The 16,024-nt window shown below is 40.4% G+C and overlaps 1 long non-coding RNA gene across 1 annotated transcript in view; it reads right to left on the bottom strand.

Moving 5' to 3' along the window:
- Positions 1-340: 340 nt before the first annotated feature.
- Positions 341-16,024, bottom strand: part of LOC309339369 — a 555,996-nt gene continuing 540,312 nt past the window's right edge. The window contains exon 3 of the long non-coding RNA XR_014155247.1: positions 341-441. This is a non-coding gene — a long non-coding RNA (uncharacterized lncRNA). The remainder of the gene's footprint in view (positions 442-16,024) is intronic.

Below are 16,024 nucleotides of genomic sequence, written 5' to 3'. Positions count from 1 at the left end.
CGGACACTGAGATCCAGCACCGAGGGCCTTCTGGCAGTTCCCTCATTGCGAGAAGTGAGGCTACAGGGAACCAGACAGAGGGCCTTCTCGGTAGTGGCGCCTGCCCTCCCATCAGATGTCAAAGAGATAAACAACTACCTTACATTCAGAAGACATCTTAAGGCAGCCCTGTTCAGGGAAGTTTTTAATATGTAACGCTGTACTGTTTTTAGCACTTGATTGGGAGCCGCCCAGAGTGGCTGGGGAAACTCAGCCAGATGGGCGGGGTATAAATAAATTATAATTATAATAATAATAATAATAATAATTATTATTATTATTATTATTATAGCTAATGGGGCCTCCTGCTGCTGCCACGCCACCGAAGCACGATTTCTGTTCTCATCCTGAAGCAAAGTTCTTAACCTGAGGTTCTATTTCTGGGTTAGCAGAATCTGTAACCTAAAGCATATGTAACCTGAAGCGTATGTAACCCGAGGTACCACTGCATATGTTACCAGACTCGTATATTATTATCAAGCCAGGTTCAAAGTTCTTAACAACTTGGGTCTAGGATACCTTATAGACTGCCTGATTACTTATATCCCTGTCTGATCACTGAGGTCTTTCTGTTTTTATGATTAATTTTAATTGTTACCACCTCATCACAATTCTGCTAAAATCCTCTTCACCTGGGGAAAGGGTTTTGTATTTTTTATTTAGGAACCAGAAAGTCCAATATTTAGAATTTATTTCTGTCCATTATTCTCCTATATCTATGTGTATCACTCCTTCCATCACCAGCTATATCAGTGGAAGGTGGGAGTAAACTCTTTTCTCACAAAAAGACTGGGTGCAATACTGCCTTTACATATTGCATCTATGTCTTGTGTCTCAAATGGAGGCCCAAAGCTTTCTCTTTTTTGGAGTCCAAAACAGGCATTCATATTGAGGCCTGAGGATGTTGGGGTTTTGTGTGTGATGAAATAGCATTTATAACATTGATCATGGCTTATATTTTTGTCCGCTTCTTAGCAATTGGCCTAGTTGATTTATATTTAGATTGTTTATCTGCGTTCCCATTTTTAATTCATATCATTACATCCATTCCTGCTCCTTTCTCTGTTCATTAGGGGCTTTATAACACAAGCCTGAGGAAATTCTGTTAAATGAATTGCATGCCCTTTGCAAGAGCTCTTTGAATGACATGTTTAATTATTGACAATTAACAAGATGCTAATTATACCTTCGAATTATAGCCCTACTGAGCAAAATAAAAAAAAATCTTTTTATGGAAGAGGGAAAAAATATTAAAGGGACAAATGCTATATTAAAGCAAATGACAAAAAGTTTGGCAACTGGCAATGGTACAAATCAGACAAACTGCTGAACACACCACAATTCTTGCCAGTATGGATAGATGCCAGTTAGCATTTCGTTGTATACATGTGTGTGTGAGTGTATGTCTCTGTGTTTTAAAAAGCATGATTTAACAGCATTGCTTCTGCTCAATCAATAAACAGAAATCAGAAAAACAGGGTTGTTAAACTTTACAGAAATGCTAATGTAATGGGCAGCTCAGCATTATAAATACTGTGTTTAAATAGAAAGAAAGAAAAGAAAACGAACAATACCAAATGATTGTAATTTCAAGTGCTTCATTAGCTTCACAATTGGAAAGGGAAAATGATATAGAAGTTCCTGAGGTCTAGAGCAATGGATGTTAGATCCTGCAACTGACCTGGCCCTTCAATGCATATATAACCTGACTTTCTCATGTTATTGGATTTTATTTATTTTTTACAAGGTAGATTGAGAAGCAGTCATTTTTTCAAATGAAAGTGTTGCCTTATTCTATTTGCTGTCACTTCTAAAATAGTGATTTTGTTTGTTCCAAACAAATATATGACTATGGTCTGTTAATAGATTATATCCAATACAGATTTACATATGCTAAAACCCTTGTTTCCAATGGCTTATTGCAGGCTTAGCTTTATATTGTGACCATGTGTTTGGTCCTAAGCCAAGTGGACCAAAATGACATAAAAGTTGCCATTGAACAAAATAGCCGATTCTGTATGCTGACTGTGTGGCCCATTTTTTTTGCCTTTCACCTATGCAGGATTGTTATTATCCAATCAGAAAATCAAACAATACTAAATAATTGATCTCTTGTAAGACAATGACATGAATCCAACTAAGTAATACATAGAGTAGGTCCACTGACTTCAGTGAGTTTACTCTGAGTATAATCTAGTTGGATACTCAATAGCTAAACATATCATAGTGTGCTCACCAACAGGTGAATGTTAAAATGTTCAGCATATTCATGGACTAACATAAGAAAACCGCTTCAGCTAGAGTGTGCAATCCATTTTAAAAAGGAAGGAAGCAGCTATACTGTCTTTATGTAAGTTGGAAGACATAAAATGGGAAAACCTTTGAGATACCTGAGACAATGGATCTTTTAAATTTGAAAGGTCAATAAGACAGGTCATTTTCCAGCCAATATGCTGAAACAAAGAAGAGGAAAGGAAAGGAAAAGGTCAGGTAGTTGTGCAACTTGTATAAAAGAAATCACCAGGGATTCGTGAAGTAAGGCATTTTAAAAACCAGACAAGTCAAATGTGAATTATATTTAAACAGTTTTAAAGATCATCACTTAGTGCCAGGCTTTTGTCAGAAGATGTTGAACTCTGGCAGGACCTGTCACGAAGGAAGAGATGACATGAGCTACTCATAATATGAAAATAATAAGACTCCTTTTTAAGCTCGATTTTGTTGACCTGATTTTGACCGAATTTTATTAATCCATTTCCAAGTTAAATCAGAAATTTAAAATGTGGTCTTTAAACTTGGTTAAATTTTGTAAATAATATATATGTTGATTAGGAGCATATATAGTTCATCAAAACACAACTCGTCACAAATATTTTTTAAAGGGATCAGAGGATGAGAGGCCCCCTTATTTCTCAGTGCTAAAAAAGCATTTGATAGGGTTAAGTAGATTTTGTCAATGAAGTGGAATTCAACTGCTAGAATCTCTGTGAGTGAGCATACAACTTTCATTTGCTTAGAGGGGCACACAAAGTGTCCCTATTTCATATATACTTTGTGCTGTACTCATAGCTCTGTAATCCATAATAAATTTAACTGGGAAGTAAAAAAATTATTTGAAACCATGTTTCAGGCCTAAGCTCTCTTGAATGGCGATAATGTCTACAACCAGAGATATTGGGCTGATTTTTTTCTGTAAGTCCCCTGCCCTGAAAGTGGAACTTTTCTAGAAGCTTTTCTACTGCAATAACTGCAGATGGAAAATTTTCCATTTTCATATGTTGTCATTTCATAAAATTAATTAATAACATGGTGAATGAACAAGTCTGACTGGGAAATTAGAATAGATACAATGATCTGATTGGGATGTAATATAAAATGATTGTTTAATGGTCACACGCAGGTTCTTCTGCTCCCCATTCCCCTATCCTCCTGTGAAGAGGTTTCCAGAAGTGTTCGTTGCTATTTCCCAATAGCTGTGATATATTCTTGTGTCTGGCCCCGGAACAATATCGTAAATCAATGTAAATTGGGCAATCTGTGGCCCTCTAGATCAGTGTTTCCCAACCTTGGGCCTCCAGCTGTTTTTGGACTACAACTCCCATCATCCCTAGCTAGCAAGACCAGTGGTCAGGGATGACTACAATTCCCATCATCCCTGACCACTGGTCTTGCTAGCTAGGGATGATGGGAGTTGTAGTCCAAAAACAGCTGGAGGCCCAAGGTTGGGAAACACTGCTCTAGATGTTGTTGACAGCCATCATGATAAAGGATGATGGGAGTTGTAGTCCAGCAATATCTGGAGGGCCACAGGTTCCCTATCCTAAACCACAATTAAGAATAGCCACCCTTTGTTTGGAATGAGTAACAGCTTAAAAAGGAAGTGAAAACTTCCTATATTTTCATAGCCATACAAGAAGAAAAGAGGAGAGAGGCTTGTTCACATAATATGAAACCATAGTTTTGCATTATGTGTAAAGGAAGCTATTACCAGCCAAACCTAAAATGAAAGTTATAATTATCCTTTTAAAGATGAGTATCCTTAGAGGGTTCTCCATGCAAGCTGAAATTAGTGCATTTAGACTTTCAATGTCTTCATTTTCCCCCCTTAAAATTTACAAATGCTCCAGCGAAAATAATTTCAAAGTAAAGCCTTGAATTTTTTGAATAGAACATCTAAACTACACCAGATGAGCTTTACTGGGTTTTGTTTTTCTAATGTAATATTTCAATTTTACTATTTTTTCCTATTAAAAAACCTTTGAGATATTTACATGGCATATAAAATTAGCATGCCATACTTCTTTTAAATTTTGTTTACTAAATATAACTCATATAGACATCCTGAAAGAGATGTCAGTTGATTTTGGGCATCAGAATATTTTGAATTCAATTGTTTTCTGGGAAAACCCACATTGCAGCCCCAGCAAGCATGGCCAATGGCCAGGGACAAGGGAAGTTGCAGTTCAGCAGCATCCAGAGGGCCAAAGGAAGTATGACAGGAAACAGAGTCCATCCAGTGGCAGTATTCCATCAGAAATGTATCCTCTGCCAGTGCTCCTGAGCAGCCATGGTTCAACGGGAAGCCACAGGAAACTTTCTGGGTGGCTGGTTGCCAGGTTAGAGGTTCACATATGAAGGGTCCCCATCACAAGCCCTATTAACTTTAACGGGATTTCTGGGTATAGACTTTTTGAAATCCAAAAGAGTGGCCTTTGAATTCAAAACTGAAACTTTTATAGAGTTTTGTACGGGACTTTGATGTTTCTGGATACGCAGCTTTCAGTTTTGGGTGGCCTCCACACTCCCTGTGCTTAATAGCTAGAGTCCCGAGGAAAGAAGATCCTTTTAAAAAGCCTTTAATTTACTCACATCTTTCAAGCTTCTTGCTTTTCATTGCACTGCACACAGGTTTATTATAGCTTTTGGATACAAGTGGAGCATATAACACAATGCTGGAAAGTGAAGGTTCTCCTCCCACCCAAAGATTTCTCTGTACTTCTGCAAACCTCAGGACTTTCCTATGTGTGAGGATATTCCCTTCTTTTGTGCAGATAGAAGGGCCTGGTTTGTATGTATGATGGGTGCTGAGTATTTTCAGAGACCACTTCTTTCTCTTGGTGTCACTGGGACCTCTATAGTTATGCAGAAGTGGGCTTTTTTGTGCCAAGGCCAGATTTACCACTAGACAGACTATATGTTTTTGAAGTTTCAAAATCACTCAAGAAAACAAAAAGTCTTCTTGCAAAAAAAGGGGGGGAGTGTGGGGAGAAACATCTGAATCATTTCTCCTTAACACATAAGTATTTACAAAATGATAGGAATGTGTATGGAAATGTGGTCGTAAAGATTTATTCAATTTTTTAAAATCCTACTTTATCTTCAGAAAGAAGAAGAAGAAGAAGAGTTTGGATTTGATATCCCGCCTTTCACTCCCTTTAAAGAGTCTCAAAGCAGCTAACATTCTCCTTTCCCTTCCTCCCCCACAACAAACACTCTGTGAGGTGAGTGGGGCTGAGAGACTTCAGAGAAGTGTGACTAGCCCAAGGTCACCCAGCAGCTGCATGTGGAGGAGTGGAGACGCGAACCCGGTTCCCCAGATTACGTGACTACCACTCTTAACCACTACACCACACTGGCTCTCAAGAAATCCAAGTGGCTAAAATAACAAATAGCAAAAGCCAATCCCTAAAAAAAGATAGTAAGCAATAGTGAAAAGAAACAAGCAACCACCACCACAACAAAGAATGGCACAGTGGCACATAATAAAACAATTGATTTGGAAAGCTCTATGGTGTTGCAGTTCGAAAGCACATCAAAGTGCAAGTAGATAAATAGGTACCGCTCCGGCGGGAATGTAAACGGCGTTTCCGCGTGCTGCTCTGGTTCACCAGAAGCGTCTTAGTCATGACCTGGAAGCTGTACGCCGGCTCCCTCAGCCAATAAAGTGAGATGAGCGCCGCAACCTCAGAGTCAATCACGAATGGACCTAATGGTCAGGGGTCCCTTTACCTTTACCTTTATGGTGTTGCAGTAAGACAGTACAGTGGTACCTCGGGTTAAGTATTTAATCCGTTCCGGAGGTCCGTTCTTAACCTGAAATTGTTCTTAACCTGAAGCACCACTTTAGGTAATGGGGCCTTCTGCTGCCACTGCACCGCTGGAGCAAGATTACTGTTCTCATCCTGAAGCAAAGTTCTTAACCTGAAGCACTATTTCTGGGTGAGCGGAGTCTGTAACCTGAAGCGTATGTAACCTGAAGCATATGTAACCTGAGGTACCACTGTATTGAAAGGGTGTGTGAAGAGAAACTATTAGTCCAGAAGCAGGGGACTTGGCCACTTCTGCCTCTTGTTTCCTTCCCCTGAGGTCCCACTCTTTTATCTCATCTGCTCCTAGTCTAGCTGAAACCCTGCTGCCTCTCCTTCTGTAGGTAAGTAGTCAGCAACAGACAGCAGTAGCCTATCCCTGTTGTGTTGGAAAGATTGCCAAATGGTGTCAAATGTGTAGGGAAATGTGGCCTAGAATCTCAGCATGGTAAGAAATTGTTTGGGTGCCTTGCTTTCCCTATTCCTGTGCTGCAAGTCATTGCAGACTGCAGGTCTGTAATTCCCCCCCCCCCATACAAATAAATAAATAAAAATAAATTCCCTACAGTACAAAAAAAATTGTTTGTGCATGTACAATAGAAAAAGATATGCTGAGGTTTATAGTACGGTGGCAGGGATCCCATATTATAGTCTTGTTGGAAATTTAGGATATAATGACGACGGCGACGATTTCCTTCACTCATGGTTGCTTCTAATAATTCAAAGAGTGTAAAAAAGAACCCTGTATAAAGCTGGTATTGGGTTATAGGGAGTCTGAATAATAAGCAAGCCAGCAGAACTTCAGTTTTGAAAAAGAGAGAGAAAGCGAGGGGGGGGATATATTATCGGAGCAGGCTGGGGATGAGCAGTCCATTTCTAGTCTGAATCAACTTTTTAAGTGTTCATTCATATGTCAGTTCCACTCCACTTTTGCATCTGTCTCAAAATCCTTTTTTGATGTTTGAAATTTTGCATTTTTGTACATATATAATCTTAAAACATGCCTTTTCTGTATGCATTTTACCTCAAGATGCACATTTCTTGCATGTGTTGTATTCTAAAATGCACATTTCTATATGCATTTTGACATGTTTCAGGGGCTGAGAATCATATCAGAAAATTTGAGCCCATGTGAAACCTGAAGGATAACTGTGCTTTGATCCATGTACTGTTATTGGAAGTGTGAATCAGGTTGGTGGACCAAAATAAATGTGGACCAAAATAAATCTCAAACATCCCTGGAGTATTCCCACCTGCACTATGAAGTGGTACAGCCTAGGCACAAGTTAGCACCCTCATCTGTTGTTTCTGAGAACTAGGCCAGACATGAGTACTGAATCTGTCTCAGACAAATGGAGCATAAACAAGTATGGGGGTGGGCAGTGGATAAACGATTGCAAGCTGGATACATTTCTCTGAACCACATATTTGCATGTTTCAACGACATATGCCAGAATGTGATGGCAAGAAACAGTGTATGAGATTTACCGCTGTCCTGATCATTTTCTCTCCTGGGATGTGTATGAATGCTAGAATCATTCTTTTCAGAGACCTGACTAGGCAAGATATTTGAAATCAAAACTAAGCATATATTCCACTATCACTCCAATTCCAACCCACCATGTCTCTTTATCTTCTAGTCTCAATGGCATATAAATTGTTGTCTTTGGGCCAGTTATTGTTTATCAAGTAAATAAGTGTTTCTTATGTGTCCAGAATTTATGACCTGTGTGTGATATTTACTCAGTGTGTTAAAATGTCTGGGAGACAAGCAATATGGCCTATTATGTAAATCTCTCATAGTTTACAAATTCGTGACTTTGTAGCTCACACTGACACCAGCGTATTGTACTAATCCAGCTGCTACACAGGCCTGCTAATGTATGTGAAATAAAAATTCTTAAGGAATATGAGAACATGTCAAATTAGAATGACCCTCATTCCCAAATGTTTTTCTCATTAGCATCGGCCAACAAAACAGAATTCTGAAGAGTCTAGTCAACAACTTCTGATTAACTTTTATGCTGCTAAGTAAAACCCCAGAAAACATTACTTTTAGTTCTGAAAATGCTTTAGCATTGAGCTGTTCCCCACTTTGATGTCATTTCTGTGAATTTTGAAAACCGCTCCCCAACCTCCTGCTGGCTAAAACTTGACTTGAACATTACGATTTGTAACATAAATGCACAAATAATGCTAGAAAGCAGTTGCACAAACTGCTAACAGGATGCTTGCCTGGGACAAAATGCTTGCAACAGCTGAGAAAAATATCTCCTCTGTTAACTAGTCTAGAGAGTTGTGTGGGAAATTATAATGGTCCTCATGCCACAGTTATGAAAGGGTAAGGCCAGCCTCCCAGTGGAGATGTATAACATTTTTACAGCAAGATTATATCTGACACCTACCTACACAACTGCTGCTTGCAGTCTGGATGGGTAAAAAATCACAGTGGCAACTGATATTCACCCATCACTTCCTAGAATGAATAACATGGAGCAGGAACACAGTGGAAACTTTGCTACCCAGTGACTCTTTGCCAAGTGTTGTTACTTATTCTTCAGGAACAATGAGACATACTTACAGTCTGCATGAACTGATTCTATTCTTTGTTTTTCTTTTTTTAATACACCTTCATATCACTAGCTGAGCAGTTTGCATTTTTAAAAAGTAAGCAAGGGGTTGGTAGAGGCAAGTGCTGAAAAAGAATGCTATCTAACAGTAGTGCCAACCTGGGCACCAGACTGTGGATGCACAGCATGCGTGCCCTGGAAGGATGGCCATGGCCACAGCAGGCCCCCCAAGACCCCTGTCACTGACGCAGTGCTGGAGCACCAGAGGTAAGGCGGTGGTGTGGTGGGGCACAGAGGCCAGGCACCCACAGCAAAAAAATTATGGGTGCCTGGGCACCCAGGATCCCTGTCAGAGACTGGGCAGAGGAGGAATGGTGGAGATGGCCTCCGCATCCTGACCCTTCCAGAGATGAGGAAGAGGAAGACAGTATAGATTTACAATAGGGGTTTGAGGGAGGTCACAGCTCAGAGGTAGATGAGGGGGAAAGTTGGGAAATCATGGGAGAGCCAGAGCAGCTGACTGATACGTTGTCATTAGAAAGCATTCCAGAACCACCATCTCCCAGAACCTGGTGGGCCTTAAAAGTAGGAGAGCAAAGAGCTCAAAGACAGAGGGGACTTAGCAGCACCCATAGAGGAGGTGATGATGATGATGATGACAAATGAAGAAGTGGGAGAGAGGGGAGGTGGAGATTCACTTGGGACAATGCCATTATCCAATAGGCTGGGTTCTACAGCCTCTCTCTGTAAAGATTGAAATAAAAAAGGACTGTAAGAAACTTTTCCTTGTCTTTATACTTTCCTGGGCAAACAGCTAGGAGCCGCTGACAGCATCCTGACAGTCCTCTGGAGTTGTTGCCAGTGTTACCATATGTTAATTGTATCAAGGATCCCTGTTGTCAAAACATGGAATTCTTTTTTTAAAAAAAAATAAAAATAAATCCAACTGTAAGGGAATGTTTTTACTCTGAATATAATCATGTCACAGGTAATCAAGGCAATAAAGCCTCTGAAGAGCCAATTATACTTTGTAAGGAATCCAGATAGTTTAATCAATAAGCCTGTTTCTGAGACTTCGCTAGCAGATAACATGTGATATTTGCCTTATCCTATGACCTTTGGAAGAGAAAATTGTTCTGGTGACTTTCACCTGCTGCAAACATATCACAACAAATTTAAGTGCCAATCTGGCAGAATGTTTTATTCTTCTGATTCTTCTGAGTCCCTCACCCACACAAGTTGCACACTAGGACCGTTTCCTTAAGTGCTAAGGAATAAGTTAAGATTGCACCTGCTCACATAAAGGTCAATAGTGAATTTGTGCTCAGATATGTGGGTCTGTCGCTACCTTCTCTGTTTCTTCAACATCAGGGATAAGAGTTAATATCCCATCCTAGTATAGGACCCAAGGTAACCCACAACATGACCCATGGGTACTGAAACCGAGAAATGGCAGCTCTGCTGGTTCCGCTGCCAACACCAACAAGGATTTTGTGCCTGGTACCACCAGGCAAAACCACCCCATACATAAGGGCACCTAGAGCATAATGCACCAGGATTTTGAATAGCCCCTTTATTACTTTGCACAACCAGTTTGCATGTTCCTATTCGACTTCTAGGAATTTTTACTATTCCCAGTTTCAGAGACTAAATAGCACAATAAAGACTATTTTTTTCTGTTGCTTCTCTGTTTGATTAATAGCATTCTTTCATTCAAAATACTATGTCTCTTGAAATGCATGATAAAACAACCCTTATTAACTAGCTTTTAAGGACAATTCACAAATTATTTAATTTGTGCTTTTGCTTGTCTTTTCTGCTTCGTTAAAGTTCTGTTCCTGTGTGGAATGGATATAGTTTAGTTTTATGGACTAAAGAGACATGGACGACCTCTGCACCATACATTGAAAGATCTCTTAAATACCATTTTAACTGTCATGGCTTCCCCCAAAGAATTCTGGGAAGTGTAATTATGAAGGGTGCTGATAGTTGTTAGGACACATCTATTCCCCTCATACAGCTATAAATCCAAAGTGTCTTAATAATAAATCTCTCTTCTCGGGGAACTCTGTGTAATTTTAGTTCTCTGAAGGGTCTCCTAACAACTCTCACTGCCCTTATCAAACTGTTTCCAGGACTCCCTGGAAGTCATGCCTGTTAAAGGGATTGTTAAAGTGGTATATGAATACTTATGTATGGTGCAAATATGGCCCAGGATTCAAATTCTTGCTCAGTCACAGAACTTACAACTATGTCAGTTAGTTTTGGGAGTCATGACAGTTTTAGTCCAAGGACTAGGTGCTCATGGGCTTTTCTGCCTCAGGTGCCAAAATAACTAGAGGTGGGTTTGGGTACTCTTTGTTTTGACATGGGATGGGAGATGCCATTTGCTACTTTGCCTCAGGCTGGAAAACGTCTTGGGCCAGCTCTAAGAAAGCACATAGGGTATTTTTGGACAAGTCACTGGCTCTTGGCCTAAGCTTAACAGAATGGCCATGGGTATAAAAATGATGGCCCTGTTCACCCTCAGCTTCTTGGAGGAAGGACAGGATGCAAATATGATCAATAAATAGGCTGGAAAACGTCTTGGGCCAGCTCTAAGAAAGCACATAGGGTATTTTTGGACAAGTCACTGGCTCTTGGCCTAAGCTTAACAGAATGGCCATGGGTATAAAAATGATGGCCCTGTTCACCCTCAGCTTCTTGGAGGAAGGACAGGATGCAAATATGATCAATAAATAGAAATTGACTTTTTTTTTTTTAAAAAAAGGCTACTGAACACATTCTTCCATTTTATGCTTAGTCTTAAAACCTTGCTGGACTGGTTTCATAGTGAAAAGGGATGCATCTGAGTTACTATTATTCTTGGAGTATCTTTTCACTTGTGCTTTCAAGTCTGAGAGAGAGAATGAACCAACAAATGGCATAGTTTTGGATAAGTAACCGATCAAGCTTGTCAGCAGGGATTGTCTCAGTCTTTACAAATGAGCCAGCCAGGGACATCCTGTTAATTTTCTTGACACTATGCAAAATATATTATGCCTTGTTTTTCAGCCACCACACCATTTATCTGTACTCTTTGGCAAGGGTTCAGACAGTCAACATTCCACCAAGTTAGCTGCAGAGGACAATTCTTGTCATAGCTAAATGAAAAGCGAGAGCAGTTGTCTCTTACAGTAATGCTGAAATCCACCAGTAGGACAATGCATGAACCAATGCCAGCAAATGTTTCATATTACAGATGAAAGGCAAACCTACCAAAAGGGAGGAATGCCAAACAAACAAACAAATCACCAAATTTTCCATAAGTTACAAAACTGAGTTGGCCATTATATAAATGGTATGTAATATTTCCACTCCTCAAATTACAGTGGTACCTCAGGTTAAGTACTTAATTCGTTCCGGACGTCCGGACTTAACCTGAAACTGTTCTTAACCTGAAGCACCACTTTAGCTAATGGGGCCTCCTGCTGCCGCTGCGCCACCGCTGCACGATTTCTGTTCTCATCCTGAAGCAAAGTTCTTAACCTGAGGTACTATTTCTGGGTTAGCAGAGTATGTAACCTGAAGCATATGTAACCTGAAGCATATGTAACCCAAGGTACCACTGTACATCACACTGAAAGTAGAGATTGCGCTTGAAAATGCTGTCCGTTGAGCACTGGAATTCAATGCACAACTTGCAAGTGCAAACTTGAATCCAGCTATATATAAACAGCAGACCCATATGGCAGAATTCTTGCAGGGATGTACCTCTTCGTTCAAATGAGGGGAGGAGCAGAACTCCCCAAGCAGAAGGCTGTTGTCCATCATCGATTATACATGAACAAACTTTATGACTTCAAGGAGGTGTCTGGTGTTTCTCTACAGAGTTACATACAAATAAATGTATTTTTGTTGTTCTGCAAGTAGTTGCATGAATTTAGTAGTGGACAGTTCCCAGGCTATGACTGATGTTTCTGTGGTGGGTCTTGTCCTCAATGCATGAGCATTTTCAGGAGAACAAATGACAGCCTTTTACTTATGGAGGAGAGCCTCTGAGAATGCCTAACTACGCATGCTTGATACATAGGTGGCCATAATGAAAATATTCTTGATTAAGCTGGCATGAATACTTTAGAAATCGCCTTCTCTCCTCCAGCAAAAAGTGGAATGTGGATTGAATATTGTAGTTTCAATAATACATAATCTTATCCTAAGAATTCTGGAAGTCATATCCAAATTTGCCATGCTTTTGGCTCCTCTTCATGGCCTATATATCAGCACCAGAATGGGGGGGACTACCTCTCATATAGGCTAAACTGAGATATAGGCATTGTTACCTATGTCTGACCACTACATGGTCAGACATAGGTAACAATGAAGAGTCCTCGGAGACTAACAATAGCTCGTGCAGAATACAGTTACCCACTTCTCAGCAGCAATGTAAGATCATAATCAGGCATTTCAGAAACAACAGAGCCAGTGTAGATAAATGGTTAGCTTGCTGGACTCTGACCTCAGAGACCATTAAGCTGGCTGAGTGACCTTGGGCTAGTCACCACCTCTGAGTCCCACCTACCTCACAGGGTTGTTGAGGGGGGGAGATGGAGAGGGAGAGAAGCTTCTTGGAGAAAAGGTGGCATATAAATGTCATAATAACCACCACCACCACCCTCACCACTACCATACTACTGTACAGTGGTACCTTGGTTTTAGAACAGCATAGTTTATGAACAACTTGGAAACAGAACACTGCAAACCCAGAAGTAGGTGTTCCGGTTTGTGAACTTTGCCTTAGAACCTGAACATGTTCCGCTTCCTGTTGAGTGTGTTCTGTTTGTAAATTGATTCCCCCGTTGCTAATCAGAGGCTTCCTGTTGAGTCTGTAGGCTGTCCCAAGCACCCACGCAACCCAGAGGTGATATTTGGAGCTTTTGTTTTTGCTATTTTTTGTGTTTTTGTTTATGTGGCTTTTTTGTTTTTTTGACTGTGACTTGTTCTTCGTTTTATGAGACTGCCTTGTGACTTTGTTTTTGTGACTTGTTTTTGTGACTGTGTGGAACACAGTCCAGCTACTTATTGATTGATTGTGTGACTGCAGAAATAGATAAAAGCCCCCCCATCCAAACAATGACTATCATCAGTGCATGTAAGAAAAAATAATGATTTTAATTTTTATCATCTACAATACTGTCTTATTTATTTTATAGTACAGTACATTGATTATTGCTTTCATTTTATGGATCAATGGTCTCATTAGTTAGTAAAATTCATGTTAAATTGCTTTTAGGGGTTGTTTTTAAAAGTCTGGAATGGATTAATCCATTTTACATTACTTTCTATGGGGAAGCACGCCTTGGTTTTAGAACGCTTTGGTTTTGGAATAGACTTCCAGAACAGATTAACTTTGGGAACCAAGGTACCACTGTATTTGTTTTGTAGCAGACCACTCACATTCTTGTGGTGTTTAAACCCCAACCATGTCCTATGACAGAGCTTTCCAAACTGTGTGTTGCCGCATGTTAGTGTGTTGGCTGCAGTGAATAGGTGTTTCGCGCTAACATTCCATGCGATCTTCCCAGGGCCGGAAGGGGGTTAGTTTAACCTCCAGTTTGCTAGTAGAACTGAATTACTGTGTTGTGAAATGATGCATTTCTAAAAAGTGTGTCACCAACATGTAAAGTTTGGAAAGGTCTGTCTCAAGATCTCTTCAAAAGTTATAGTGTTCCATTTCCTGCCCAGACTTTTTAAGCTTCTGCTCAGTTATAAATCCCATGCTATTTTGCAGCTTTGAAATAAACATGTGCATCACAACACCAAAGTGACTGAGGATCTCTATATTGTAACAGTGTCTGTTAAATAATGCAGTCTACCTCGACAACAGTTGTGTATGCACACGCAGCTCTACAGAGTTCCAGTGTAGATCCAGAGAGCTAAGTGGCGCCTCAGGCTCTTTGCAACTGTCTTCCTTTACTGCCCTCACTGCCCTTGCCAGTTGCCAGCTGCCACTCATCTCTCCCCTGGCAGCTGTGTGCAAAGCAGCTCAATCACTGCTGTATTGTACGGGAGGGAAAGGAACACAATTACTTAGAACTTCTTTGGAATGTCAAATCCTTGGTGGTGGCTTGCTAGCCCCATGAGCCAGCTCCACCTGATAGGCGTGTAGGGGGACATGTGAAGGGAGCATTTGAGTGAACATGTTTCGAATCCTTGATGGGACGTCTAGTGCATGCAGGGACATTGATGGCAAGGGTCACATGCGCCCCATGACACCCCCTACTCGTGTCGGGAATTCCCTGCTCAGGTGTAACACCTGAAGAGAGGTGGAAGGTTGCTAAGAAGCCTGAAACAATGACAACATCATGAGTGGGGAGCACTCAGTGCATTTTCTTTGATAGAGTGTACGTACAGGGGCACACTTGAGGTTATTGTGTTTCAAGAGCTGCATGTCAGCAGCATGAATAAGTAGTGAGACCCACTTTTTCATTTTGTTTTTTTAACCTTCTGGCTAATGGCAAAATGTTCTCCGTCACTCTCAAATTCACCTCACTGAATCTCCCAAGCACACATATGATGCCGGGCACTTCAGGTTAAAATTAAAGTGTCGTTTTATTGCATCAGTTAAAAACAAAGTGATTCCAGTTCAGAGCTACCTATTTTTTTTAGAAAGGTTAATGTACAGTATGGCCATCATAATGAAGGAACCATCCAGACCGTGTGTACTTTCTCGCTCCCTATGAGGCTCAACCTTTGGAAGCCATAAAATCTGGTTAGTATAACAGAAGTGTTTGTAATTAGAGTTAATGGAGTTAGCTGAGACCGCAGGAGGGGGAAGAATTGCTTTGATCCCAGGTGGCCCCAGAGAGGGGAATACTCAGAACTGGAAAATATTACAGGCATTTGCTGCCACTCCAAAAAAGTCACTGCTCGAAAAGCCACGGCATGAGAATATGGTTTATGTGCTGAGCTAATTTCATTTTCCTGCTACATTCTTTCAACCTTCTCATCAGCCACAATATTTAAAGGATCTATTTTTAACTGAAATTATAAGCAGTCCTTTTGATAATTCCGCCTATGCATAAAAGAATGTCTCTGTGACAGGAAAGAGAAAAGCAGCATGAAGAATCTCTACACAAAATAAGTGATCTGGAGAAACGGAAAGCATAGTTTTGAAATGGTGTCACAATGAAGAGTGCATCATAACCTCGCCATGCCTGCCTTTGGCCATATGCCTTGCAGATGAAGTCATTGTCATTTGCCGTTATTGATTGCTGCTTTCTGGTCTGGAGGAAAATGGTCAGGTTTGACAAGTGCAGTACAGAAGTCTCTGTTCCTTTAAAAAATAAT

Source organism: Podarcis erhardii (assembly GCF_964252035.2).
Source record: "Podarcis erhardii genome assembly, chromosome: 3".
Classification (NCBI taxonomy): domain Eukaryota; kingdom Metazoa; phylum Chordata; class Lepidosauria; order Squamata; family Lacertidae; genus Podarcis; species Podarcis erhardii.
Note: the sequence above shows the minus strand (reverse complement) of the source record. Positions and strands in the feature narration are given on the sequence as shown.